This window comes from Ursus arctos, chromosome X (genome assembly GCF_023065955.2).
Source record: "Ursus arctos isolate Adak ecotype North America chromosome X, UrsArc2.0, whole genome shotgun sequence".
NCBI lineage: Eukaryota > Metazoa > Chordata > Mammalia > Carnivora > Ursidae > Ursus > Ursus arctos.
The window spans coordinates 31555887-31569672 of record NC_079873.1 but is presented as its reverse complement, the minus strand read 5'-3'; the positions used below and the strand labels follow the sequence as shown (position 1 = coordinate 31569672).

The 13786-nt window shown below is 43.0% G+C and overlaps 1 protein-coding gene across 1 annotated transcript in view; it reads right to left on the bottom strand.

Annotated features, from left to right (window-relative positions):
- The window catches only part of LANCL3 (LanC like family member 3), a 105811-nt gene that overhangs the window by 32036 nt on the left and 59989 nt on the right, over window positions 1-13786 (bottom strand). The window lies entirely within an intron of this gene.

Sequence of the window (13786 nt, the reverse complement as noted above, 5' to 3'; positions counted from 1 at the left end):
CTGGGGTGTTATGGCTCTGTCTCTGTCTCTACTTGACAATCAAGATGCCACAAGACTATGGCATCTCAGCAGTTTGGCATCCTCAGTTCCTAACACAGAACCTGGGGGGACCCTTGGGAGTAAATAAGTGCCAGGTTTGTACTGGCACGAAAAGCAGAGCCCTCTCTCTTTCCCTTCCTTCCACAACTATTTCTTAAGCCCCTACTATATGACGGGAAAGCTGTTCTAGATGCTGGAGGTATGACAATGAAAAGATAGACAAGACCTCTGCTCTCATGAAGCCAACCTTCCAAAAACGCAGACCTGCTCCAGCAGAGTACCAGTCAGAGTCACGGTGGCCACTGCCTGCCCCCCACCTGCCCCTCCAAAAATCACCTGAAGTTCAGCCTCGGCCTGATTGAATGAATCTAAGATCAAAGAAAAATCCATTGAATTTTGGCCTCTCTCCTAAGATTCACACATCAAAATCTTTCTGCCTGATATCCACCATTATACTCACCAATTTCTTCTGAAATAAAGTACTAATGTTTTTTTCTTTCCCTCTCTCTCTCTCTTTCTTTCTTTGCAGTGTTTTGCTCCTTTGATTTGCCCCACATGAGAAGGGCAAAATATAATCTAGATTTTGGTCTCCTCAAATCTAGCATTTAATTTGGGAAATTAATTACATAAAGAGGAGGCTGTTCATTAATTAATTCTGCCAATTAACACTTACTGAGTTACTATTCTAGTGAGGCTCTATATGCGGTATTATGGGGGAAATTCTAGAAACCCTGGGACATATTTGTTCCCTACAGGGAATTTACTATCCAGCACTGGAGATGAGATATAGCCAGAAATCTACCATAGAGCAATTTCAGTTCCTGAGCCTGAGGGTGGAAAGAAACAGTAATGCAGAGTATGTAACAGACAAGGAAGCACTAAGACTTTACTCTCTCATTTTCTATCTGGTTGCTCTGTGGCTTTCAACTTAAATTTTTCTTCTATTAGCAACCTATCTTTGTCTCTTGGCTGTTCTCCTCCTTTCTGCTTAAAATTCCTGAAGACGCTATCTTCCCAGACATTCCTGCCATCATTTCTTTTTTTTTTTTATTTAATAATGATTTTTTATTATATTATGTTAGTCACCATACAGTACATCCCCGGTTTTCGATGTAACCTGCCATCATTTCAAGGCTCAACACTGGGTCTTTGCAGAGCTGAACAGCAAATTTCACCTAAATGATTTCCTACCCTGCATCTACTCAAATTGCTACCCCAAATTTTCATTTGTTATTAAAAACACCTTTTCCTTTGTGCCTTTATCAGTGCCAACTGATCTTACATTGAGTCTTACTCTACTTAATAGCTTCCATCCCCAGTCCCGTATCAACGCCTCCAGACTGGCTTGCTCTCAGAAACATGCTAAGAGCCTCAAACGGCATGGATTTCACAGGACTCTAACCTGGTTCCAGCCCACATTTTCCTGGCAATATATCTGGCTCTTCAAATGAACTTATGTCCTGTCTGCCAATATTGGTCTTGAATCCATATGACAAGAAATAGTTTTTGTGATAGGAAAAGATCACTGAATTTTCGGGGTATGTGTTCATTAGAATTACTAAAATTCTCCCTATTTTACTTCTATGCTACTAATTGAAAATCAGCTTATTCTTTCCTCAGTTGAGCATTTATTCATGTTCTCTCTCTCTCTCTGCATGTGTGTGTGTGTTCACCTGCTTGTTTTAAATGCAGGAAAAAAATCAACTTAGATTACATGTGGTGTCCTCTTCCTTTCTTTCCATCTCTAATCCACAGCTCAGAATAGAGCACGAGTTTATAAAGTATTTCAAAACCTCCCCAGTCATGCATCATGTCTGTGTGGTTTCCTCTTATCTCTCAGAAACACTGTGAAAAACAAAGAACAACCATGCTAGCTTGGCTGGATAAAGACCAGTTATGCATGCAGTTCTCTATCTCTGGGAACAGACAAGACCTACCCTTGGGCTTATTGATCAGCAAATAAAAAGTGAAAACAGTGCTCATCAAAAGTGTGTGGATGAGGAATACTGAGGAAGAGTGTGCTGTTTTTCCCCCTGGGCAGACAGCACAGAAAGAAGACTAGATGCGGTGGAAGGGGCTAGTCCTTCCCTCATCTGTCTGCTTTCTCAGGCGTCTCTCCAGCCCCGAGCCAGCACACAGGAACGTGCTTGTGAGCACACATGCTACCCTTGAGAAGATGGCCTCTGAGGTTCTGAAACACCGAGGTCCAGGGAATGAGGCAGTGGCATTTCCAGTGGGGGGAAAAAAGTGACGGGGTAACAGAGAGGGGTTCCCTGCCCATCAGGCCTTTACCAAAACAAACCCAAATTTCCTTTCCTGTATTTGTAGCACCTAAGGCCTATGTCTGTGTTGATGTCTTGGATGGATTTGATTCTTTAAATAAACTGTTCTCTACATTGAATTAAAATAAATTATGATACCTCAAAAATACAAAGCAAGGCCATGGTGGTTTGATTTAAAGTTTCATTAGTTTAATTGATTCCCTTCACCGATCCTCAAACCGAGGTGTCTGCGGTGAAATAGTTCCTATTGGGCTGGGCTCTGAGTTCGAAGAGCTGAGAGAATGATAAAGCCCATGCTATGTTTCTCGGCCCTACCTGAGGGTTGTGTGGTAACTGAACCATCTCCATGCCGAAAAGAGAGTTTCATTAAGGAAATGGATGAAATGAACCAAGCCACAGAAAGCTTCCTTCACCGCAGATCTCTTTCCCAGGCAAGTGTCCTGCCCACAGGCCCTCTGAAGTGGCAGTCGCTGCTAGCTATAGATCAACCACTGCCAACTGCGCAAGCAATAGTCCACAAGGTCCTGAGTGTGTGATTGCTCATCTGCGTGGAATGCAGAAAGCCACTCCTATCTCACACCAAACACACAGTAAGAATCTGATCTGATATGAATTTAGGCGTTTTCCTCCAGCAATTTATTTGACCCCAATTCTTTGCCTGCCATCATATGTGGCAGCATAGGCTTCTGCTCGGAGAAAAGAAACAAGCCATTTGACTACCAATGAACATCAAAATGACTTGATGCCCATGGACAATAGCTTTGAGGAAGAGGCTTCTGGGTTGTCAGAACCTGGGTATTTTCGAACTTAAAGTTGATACCATAAAGAATACACTTGAAGGACATACAGAGTCAGGAAGGAACTAAAAGCTGTTCAAGGTAAGAAGCGTTAACACAGAAAAGAAACCAGGAAGTTGAAAGTCGGTGTGGAGTTCCTGCTCTCCTTCCTGCACCCCCTTGTGCCAAGGCTTAGGAGAGATCCTATAATCCACTGGAGAGATTTGGGGATTTATAGGTAGCTAGGAGGTGTGCCCTTTGCTTCCTCCTGGAATTTGGGGAGATGGAAGCCTCAAAGATGTGTCTCTTGCCTCAGGGTTTAGGACCAGTAGAAGAGGTAACACTGCCTGGCACATCCCAGGAGACAGCCACAGACAACCCGAAGTTTCCTGTGCATACGATGACGAAGCAGGAAAAAATATCCCACCCCCAAAAGTAAACTTACTTTTAAAAATTCTCAGTTCAAATAATTTCAAATTAAAAAGTTAGGGAAATTTTTTTGTACAAAGTCAATATTCACAATTGGTTAGGTTTTTTTGTTCGTTTTACTTTTTATGCCATTTGGGGGTTGTGGTTTGGTTGGAACCTACTAGGTTACAGAGAAGAGCCAGGCCTTCAGAAAATCTCTGGAGTGGGTGGAGATTTACCTGAGGTGTTGAGAAGACAGAAACTGAGGGAAGCTCTTTTGAGGCACAAGAAGCTCAAAGAGACATGACAGGGCTAAAGGACAGCTTTCAAGCAGGAAACAGATCTTGATGAATCAAACACTTCCTATTTTGTGCAAAGCCTGTGCAAGGCACTCTGGGGGAAGATGTAATCTCAATAATTAGACTAATGATACCTGAACCATTTAAACAATGAAACTTTCAACATTTGTTTAAATTCAAAAAGTCAGGACCTATAGGGGTAAGGTGGAGGGAATAAATATTGGGGGCCTCGCAGATGGAGCCGGATCAGAGTTAAGCTTTGAAGGACAAGTAGGAAGTGGATAAATAAAAGTAGCTGGGAGGTGGGCATTTTAAGCTGTGGGATGATGGGGAAAATTCTGGGTATTAGGGCAATGCCTCTCAAACCACAATGTGCCAATTACCTGGTGCTCTCGTTAAAATCATCAAAAACTAATGATGTACTGTATGGTGACTAACATAATAAAAAATTTCTTTTAAAAAAGTGCAGATTCTGAGTCAATCGGTCTGCGATGGGACGAGGATTCTACATTTCTAACAGGCTCCCAGGTGCTGCTGCCGCTGGTCCAGGGAATGCATCCGAAGCAGCAAGGGATCATACAGGAACACAGAGGCTGCTTGCAGCCGAGGATTTCTCCTGGGAAGGGTGAGAAATTAAACCGAAGGAACTGTAGGAAGTTCCCAAAGACATTCAAGGAAGTGAGAGGGAGCACCTGGCAAGAACACTGCACACCATAATTTAAGTGATCAGAATACCCAGAGAAGGGAAGCAAGCAACAATGGGAAATTCTCTTCCAACATGCTGCGTGTAGGAAAAATGTGTCCAAATTTGCAAATCCCAGTGGAGAGTTCTCTCAGCCAATGTGGCCAGGTTTGTTATTTTCTTAATTAGTCTCCAAACGCGGCACGTGTGCTGCTGTAGAATGAGCAAGTCCCTTCCATCTGGTTTTCCTGATGTTCCCTGACCATTACTATGCTGGGTGATGAGGAATGGGAGGGGGATGCTCTAGTTCATGATTATCTTCCAGTTATTAAAGACATTCAGAAGGGAATTTCAGTTATAAACATTTGGTCCCAGATACCATTTCAAAGTTATTTCTTTTCCCTTCTCATGTCAGGAAACACAAGCCCAGAAAACACTAGAAACCAGAAAAGAAAAACAGGTTTTACCCCATTCTTGCAGACTGACTGCTGGCTTTAAAGATTTATTACAAGTACCTGGTAACCCAGTCTGCACCAAGTGCCACTAGATGATGTCATTGTTTTCTGCAAGACACTAAATGTCTCAGAGCCTGAGCTTCCTTACCTATGGAAAGAGGATCACAAGGACTTGCCCCACCTACCTCCTCAGGTCCTGGTGAGACTCTCACAAAAAGGAGCTGCCAGTGGTTGACTGCACACTGCAATCGCCTAGGGAGCTTTGAAAAATCCTGATGCCCTGGCCACACCCCAAACCAATTACATGAGACTGTCTGGGTGTGGGACCCAGGCATCAATATTTTTAAACCTCCCTGGGTGATTCCAAAGTATGGCAAAGTTTGAGAATCACTGCTATGAAATACTGAATAAATGCAAAAATAGTTCTTAAAAGCAAAATAATAATAATAATGATAATAGTAGGCTGATGATGATGATGATGATGGTGAAGAAGAAAAGGAGAAGAGCTAAAGGGAAAAAGAACAAAAGACCTCCCAAACAAAAGATACTCCCAGGTACTGAGAAACACCCTTGGTGTGAATCATGGGGGAGTAGAGGGAGAAACCGGATATGCCACGTATGGATATACTGGGTCAGGTCAGAGGTCCACGGAACCTCATCCAGTGTTTCCAACACAGGCACCAATGCACATATTGTAGGACAGTCATGGAGAAACCATGGAACCCAGCAGACAGGACACTGGACTAGGATTCAGGAGGTCTGGGCTGAGATCCAACTCTGCCACAGTGACCATGGTACAGTCAGCAGAACTCTGTTTCTTCATCTTTTTTTGCGGGGGTAGATAGAGGCAAAGGTAGAAGGAATTTTTTTAATTAACATATATTGTACTATCAGTTTCAGAGGCAGAATTTAGTGATTCATCAGTTGCATAGAACACCCAGTGCTCACCCCATCACATGCCCTCCTTAATGCCCACCACCGTTACCCCATCCTCCCACCCACCACCCCTCCAGCAACTGTTTCCTATAGTTGAGAGTCTCTTATGGTTTGTCTCCCTTTGTTTTCATCTCATTTTATTTTTCCTTCCCTTCCCCTATATTCATCTGTTTCCTAAATTACACATATGAGTGAAGTCATATGGTATTTGTCTCTCTCCAACTGACTTATTTCATTTGGTGTAATACCTTCTAGTTCCCCATGTCATTGCAAATGGCAAGATTTCATTCTTTTTGATGGCTGAGTAATATTCCATTGTGTATATATACCACTTCTTTATCTATTCCTCTGTTGATGGACATCTGGGCTCTTTCACTATTCTGGCTATTGTGGACACTGCTGCTATAAACATTGGGGTGCAGGTGCCCCTTTGAATCACTGTTTGTATCCTTCAGATAAATACCTAGTAGTTCAATTGCTGGGTCATAGGGTAGTTCTATTCGTAACTTTTTGAGGAACCTCCATACTGTTTTCCAGAGTGGCTGTACCACTTTACATTCCCACCAACACTGTAAGAGGGTTCCCCTTTCAGGGAGAGAGAACCCTAAGCAGGTACCATGCCCAGCGTGGAGCCCCAAGTGGGGCTTGATCTCATGACCCTGAGATTATGACCTGAGCAGAAATCAAGAGTCAGATCCTTAACCAACTGAGCCACCCAGGTGTGCCTCCCACCTTTAACATAAAGAGACTGGACTAAAATCTACCCACAAAGTCAGGGCTTCTTAAATTTTAGTGTGCCTTAAAAATCACCTAGTGAGAGGGCGCCTGGGTGGCTCAGTCGGTTAAGCAACTGCCTTCGGCTCAGGTCATGACCCCGGGGTCCTGGGATCGAGCCCTGCATTGGGCTCCCTGTTCCATGGGGAGTCTGCTTCTCCCTCTCCCTCCGCCTGCCGCTCCCCCTGTTTGTGAGTGCTCTCTCTCCTTCTCTCTCTCTCTGTCAAATGAATAAATTTTAAAAAATCTTTAAAAAAATCACCTCGTGAGCTAGCTAAAACACAGCCTCTTGGGCCTTCCCCTCAGAGATTCTGACTCAGTGGCTGTAGAATGGGGCCTAAGATCTTCTGTTTGTAACGAGCTCTCCGGTGGTGGGCGTGCTGCTGATCTGAGAACACCACATTGAAGAGCACTGTACTAGGTGACCCCTGAGGTTCCTCGGGGCTCCATACTCTGGTTCTCTAAGAGAATGGAGTCTGGCTCTTGAATGAAAGAAGGAGCATAGCATGATGATAAAAAATCGGGGCTTTGAGGTCAGAGAGACCCGAGTTCCAGACTCAGCTTCATCACTTTCTAGCATGGTGGGTTTAGGCAAGTTACTTATACAGCAGTCTTCCCATATCTGAGGTTTTGCTTCCTGTGGTTTCAGTTACCCTCAGCCAGCCACAGTCCCAAAGAAGTGATCCTCCTTCTGATGAATCATCGGAAGTCAATAGGAGCCTATCGCTAAGTCACAACGCCTGCGTCATTCACCCCACTTCAGCTCATCACGTAGGCATCTTATCTCCCATCCGCACAAGAAGGGTGAATACAGGACAATATGATATTTGGAGAGAGACTACATTCACATAACTTTTATTGTGCTATTTTGTTACAATTGTTCTATTTTATTGTTAGTTTTGTTATTAATCTTTTACTGTGCCTAATTGATAAATTAAACTTTATTACAGGTATGTATGTTTAGGGAAAATAATAGTATATATAGGGTTCAGTACTATCGACGGTTTCAGGCATCCACTGGGGGGGGGCTTAAAACATGCCCTGTGGATAAGGGGGTTGCTGCTGTACTTTCTAAGCCTCAGTTTACTCATTTGTAAAAAGCAGCAACAATAAGACCAGACCATCTCACTGCGCTGCTGTGAGGATTCCACATAAGACACTTAGAACAATTCCTGGCATAAAGCACATGCACGATACATGTAAGCTATCCGAAGTTCAATTAGTGACTCCACTCCCACCATTCAGCACCATTGACCTTGGGATCAGGATCGCTCAGGATCTCTCTCATAAAATAACCCTGCTGTTGCTCACCTCTAACCCCCATGTTCCTCCGCCCAAGGACCAGCTTGTGTCAGGTGGCATTCCTCAGTTGTTGTAACTTCTAATTTGTAAACTGGTAATGGATGGCCCTCCACGTCTGTGTATTTACCTTTCTCATCATCACACTCTGAGCCTTTCACCGTCCCACTTACCCAAGCCATGTTTCTTTGCTTCTGTAAAACAGTTCTCAAGTTTATCTAGTTTCTAGATAAGTCTCTGTCACTAACTGTGTAACTTTAGACCAATTGCAAAAACTCTCTGGACCTTGGTTTCCTCTTCTGAAAAAACAAGGAGTTAAGCTGGTCTTTAATGTGCCTTTCAGCAATAGTATTTTGTTTTTTTGTGATTCAACACTTTATGACAACCATGTACAAATCCGTCTATACTTATTTGGGCTCTAATTCTGGGATGTGGATGTGATAGTCTATTTCAGTGGTTTCATTTCTTACAGGCTAAGCCAAAGGTCCTTTGCAATGAGATCATAATGCATGTTTAACCTGTCGTCTATCCCAGATGTTATCAAGACGCATATTCTCTTATGTACTTTCTTCCTAAGTAGAAAGCTTAAAGAACTAGAAATTGTTTTAGCCTCTCGGCACTGGCTACTTGAATATCTGTAATCTCTGGCCTCCTGATGCCTCTATTAAGTGAATGGCTCCGTTATTAAGGCCAGGTGCATAATTGACATTTCACATCAGACCCTCCTTTAAGCCACTGCTGAATGAGTGAGTCATCACAGTGTTCTCAAATCGTGGTTCAAAGTACATTTTTTTCAAGTGCTTGCTGGGTGCACAACACTGTGCCAAAGATGAATAATTGAGTACAATCAGGTATATAATAAAGGCCTTTTCTATTTGGAAAGGCCAATTCTGATTACATATTTGTGGCTTCCACCATCAGTTAGCTACTCCACATCCGCTCTCCTCTTATTTCTTGATGACTAGATCTCAATTTTATTAGGGTGACAATTGTGTTTAGCTCTAGGTTATAAATAGTGAATAGCCTCAGCCAATCACATCAATCTTTTGCCTCTTGCCAGAGACTCCATTCTCAGGCTTCCTTGGAGCTAGGCTTGGGTAGGTAGCCTCATTTTGATAAATAGGGAAATCTTCTGGGGCAGGAGCTTCTTAGAAAGCTTATTATTTCATGATAAATGTAAATAAAGTGGATAGACTTGGCTGTTACCTGCCTTTCCTCCTTTTGGTGCTTTGGATGTTTATGTGAGGCCTGGAGCTATAGCAAACATTTTGCATCCCGAGGCAATAAGCACATGGATCAAAGGCCAACATTCAAAGAATGACGGAGAAGAAAAGATCCTGAGGTTTGTGGATATCATTGAGCATCTGTACCCCAACCAGGACTACCTATCTCCAGACTCTTGTTATAAGAGAAGAAGTATTCCCTTTTCAAAAGTCACGGTTCATTGGGTTACTTATGGCCAAACTCACATAAACTGGGTAGCCATAAAGTGCCAACCTAACAGGATGGCTAGCATTCATTTCCCTGTAAAGCAATTTTTGCCCACATGTGTCTCTGTTTCCATGGAAACCTCTAGCTCCGCAGCTCTTTAAAGTGAGGCTATCTTAAGTGGACAAATTCAAATGCAGTTTCCAGCCCTGGCGGCACTCACAAAGTTGGGATTGATTTTTCTTAAGTGCTATCCTAGAGCCCAGAGACAAAGCCTGGGAGGCAAACTGTCACCTCTGCTGCCATTGCCCTGGATGATCTCCCTTCTCCTTGCACTTAATGTGCTCTAGGTCAGGGACAACGGACACTCTCCAATCTGCCACCATGACAGTAGGTCTTCAAATCCTCAAAGTCAATTTGGGAAGACAGAGAGGAAGCCCATAGGAGGCTCAGCAACAAATGCTGTGAAGCAATTACCTGCTTTTTCCAGGAACCACTGTCATCTCAACTTAAGTGATTATATTATGTGCTGCCTACTTTGTCACTTTAGAGAGCTATTCATGAAAATGGCCGTAGAAGAAGAATATCTGAACAATTTGTGATGTTTTAAGGCTTGATAACTCTTTCACCTAGATACTTCTGACAGAACAAGCTAAAAGGGTTTCTTTTGCCAAGCTTTTTGACGTGGGCCTATCGGATTGATGGCTTCCCTGAAGGTCAGAAACGGGAGGGAAAGCAGAGTTTTTAAAAAATTGCTTAGATCTCCTCCCCCCCATATCTTAAAATACATTTTAGTAAATCTGTTCTTTGGGGCTCAAGGAACCAGTGTGACAGAGTGTGGGTTTGCCCATGAGTGGTACCTTCCCTGTGTGCAAAAGCTGCTAGGGTGGGGGTGGGGCAGAGTGGGTGACCATGGCTGAGAAATTCAGAATTTCTGGCTTTGTTATTTTATGGCCCTGGGCAAGTGATTTAACCTCTTTGGCTTCATGGTTTTCATCTATGAAACGACACTGCTGACCAAGAAACTTCCCACGACCTTTGTGGTTCATGATTTATATGCTTTATAAGTATGTGCATAACTTTCCTTCCTCCCTTCGTATTCACTTAGGTATTGTAGAGAACCCTCTGTGTAATCATGTCCAAAGTAGTTTTGTTGATATTGTGTCTTCAGGTGCTTGAAAGGGAAAATGACTGTGGTTTACTGTTTTCTGGTTTCTATTCAGAAAGTTTTAGCCAGGGATCTTAGGACAGCCAGATTATAAAATTCAGATAGAAATGCTTTCTACACAAATGACACACTGAAAAGGAGATTTGGGGTGCCCTGGGCATGAAGATGTGAAGGGAGTGGCCACCACCACCCCTGGTTAAGGATCAGGCAGCGATGATGAACAAAAGTGTCCCTGTGGCTGGTTTCGATTTTCACTTTATGCCTAAAGGAAGGAGAAGGAATAGAGAATCTTAGGAGGAACTGGCTCTGTGGCTCAAGACAGAAGAATGAAGTAAATCGACACCTCTGTTAAGGACAAGAAGGTCCCCAAATCCTCTTCATTAGATTTGAGCTTTCACAAATTCCAAGTGGGTTGCTGCCAAATGAATGGAGCTAGGGAGGCTTTTTCCTGGTGCTTAGCAAGGCTGGGATGAGCAACTGGGATATATAGCCGGTACTAAGCAAAGCAGGATTTATAACCTTGTAAGTTAGTAAATAAGGTCCTTGTCTTATATGGGGTTTATTTTGTAAATATTTATTGAGCCCCCCTATGGCTCACCAGAAGAACATCAGTGAACAAGAGAGACGAATCGTTGCCATCAGTGGAGATTACAGCCTAGTCTGAATAAATTCATATTGTGCTCCATATTTTATTACCCCAAATATGTCTTATTCAGCTACTCTCCATCATTTGCTATTATTTTAATGCGGCCATCTTCATAAAAAGTAAATTGTATGCCTCATCTCATGTTGCCTGGGGAAAGTTTAACAGGAGATGAAATCCATTCACAGGCACCAATGCTCAGCTGAGTGTAAACACCAGAATCGTGACGATGGACATAGGAAAGAAATTTTCAGCTGGCCAGCTGCTATAGCATATAATTACATGAAAGGGTTTAAAAACCGAGGCCCCACTCTAGACCAAGATTTTACAGGAAACAAATGTAGGACTGGACACTCCTACTTTGTAAAAAGCCCCACTCATGATGCTGGGATACAGGCACTGCTTTATACGGCTTTGCATTGCAAATCCAGTGCTATTTAATATTGCAAATTGCACAGGTGGCTGGAACAAAGAACTCAGCTTAATCTTACGTGGTTCACGCAGCTTTGCTGTATTTATACCTGGTCACAGACGAGACTTCCAATTATAAGCCTAATGCCAGGTACCCTCCCTATAAGTTTGCTTCGTTAGTTGCAACAGAAAATACTACTGACCATTTAGCAAGTTTTGAATAAACAAAAGCATGCATCCCCGCAATACTGAGAGAGTAGCCCCGTGTCTCCTATGTAAAGTGGGTAGGCACATTAAATATATAATTAATTAGGAAGAGGCACTTACAAAATAAGGTCTCCCAATTACACCATAAAGGAACAACTCGAGACAAAATTTATCCAGGTACATGCATGTGAGATCTATATATCTCTCTATAAATACATAGATATATTTACTGTGAAAGATGTATAATTTGGACTTCTGCTACAGTACACTAGTGTCCAAGGGAAATAAGTACCTAGGTCCACTGGTATAACAATGTCCACAGCATGGGGCGCCTGGGTGGCACAGCGGTTAAGCGTCTGCCTTCGGCTCAGGGCGTGATCCGGCGTTATGGGATCGAGCCCCACATCAGGCTCCTCCGCTATGAGCCTGCTTCTTCCTTTCCCACTCCCCCTGCTTGTGTTCCCTCTCTCGCTGGCTGTCTCTATCTCTGTCGAATAAATAAATAAAATCTTTAAAAAAAATGTCCACAGCAGCTTTATTCGTAAGAGTTTATTCATAAGACCTGGAAACATCCTAAATGTCCGTCAAGGGGAGAATGAATTAATAAATTGTGGTATATTCACACTATGGAACGCTACTCAACAACAAAAAGAGAACGAATGGCTGATACATGCAATCACATGGCTGGATCTCATGAACATGTTGAACAGAAGACTACTTGCTGTATGACTCCATTTATATGAAGTTCAAGAAGAAGGCAAAATGAATTACAGTGGTACAGAAGGGTGGTTGCTTCCCTGTGTCCTTTGTTTGGGGGGGTGGGGGGCAAGTGGTACTAAGTGGGATACAGGAACTTTCTGAGATGATAGAAATGTTCCTTTTCTTAATCTGGGTAGTGAGTATATGAGTCATACAGTGAAATCATTGAACTATGAGCTTAGGATTTGTACACTTTGCTATATGTAGACAATGCTTTAATTTTTAAAAGTAAATCAGGGTGTGAACGTTATCTGTCAAATACTAGAACAGATGGTTTCACTGTTCGTTAATACATTTTGTCTGAATGTCAAGATCCTTCAGTTATAAGACACTAACCTTACTAGCTATCCTGAAGAAGGGCCTTCCTGAATCTTGTGTGAAATCTGCCCCTTCTGGGCAAATGAATTGCATAAAGAAGCACATTACCTCTGGGATGATGCAGCCCCAGGCCAAGTCTTAGGGACCAAAATACAGAGGCTGGATTTCACTTCCTTCTCCATTTTAGTCAGATGCTCTTATGCAGGGCAACACCCCGCTAATCACACAGGGCTGCCTGGCTCTCTGGAAGCAAGCTGGAGCACTCCTGGAATCTAAGGGCAGCCAAACCTACAAAGGGACAAATACTTGGACCCAGAAATGTACCAGGCCCCAGGTAGTGTTCTCTCTCTTGGTGACACCGAACTCCGCCTCTTTCTTTCACTTTCCACAGACCCATTTCTCGATCTCTCTATAGCTGAAGGTGACCTCCCATCATACAATAACATATACCAGCTTCCACGTTTTATAATGTCCTTCAAATTTAGCCACACTGCGGGATCAATCAGAACCACTGAAACCCAATTTCAACTTCCTGAGAGGAAATCTGGTTGGCTCAGCCCCAGTCAGGGGGATTTACCCCAATTGCATCAACACCTGTGCAGAAGTCCAGCCAGAGAGGGAGCAGTACTGTTTCACAGAGAACTGGGGATATCTGGAGTTAGCCAGACTTGCCCAGAAGGGTCTACTATACTTGTATCAGGCATGCATTTAAGTGAAATGATTAGAAAATCTGAGTTCCAGTGGCTTAGTCAAGTAAGAGGTTATTTTTTCTCATATAACAAAGTCTGGAAGTAGTGCACTGCTGATACGGTTTAGTGGTTTGTGACGTTAACCAGAACGTCACAATTCTCTCCTCCTTTCCCCAGGTTGGCTCATAGGCACAAAAAGGCTGCTGTAACTCC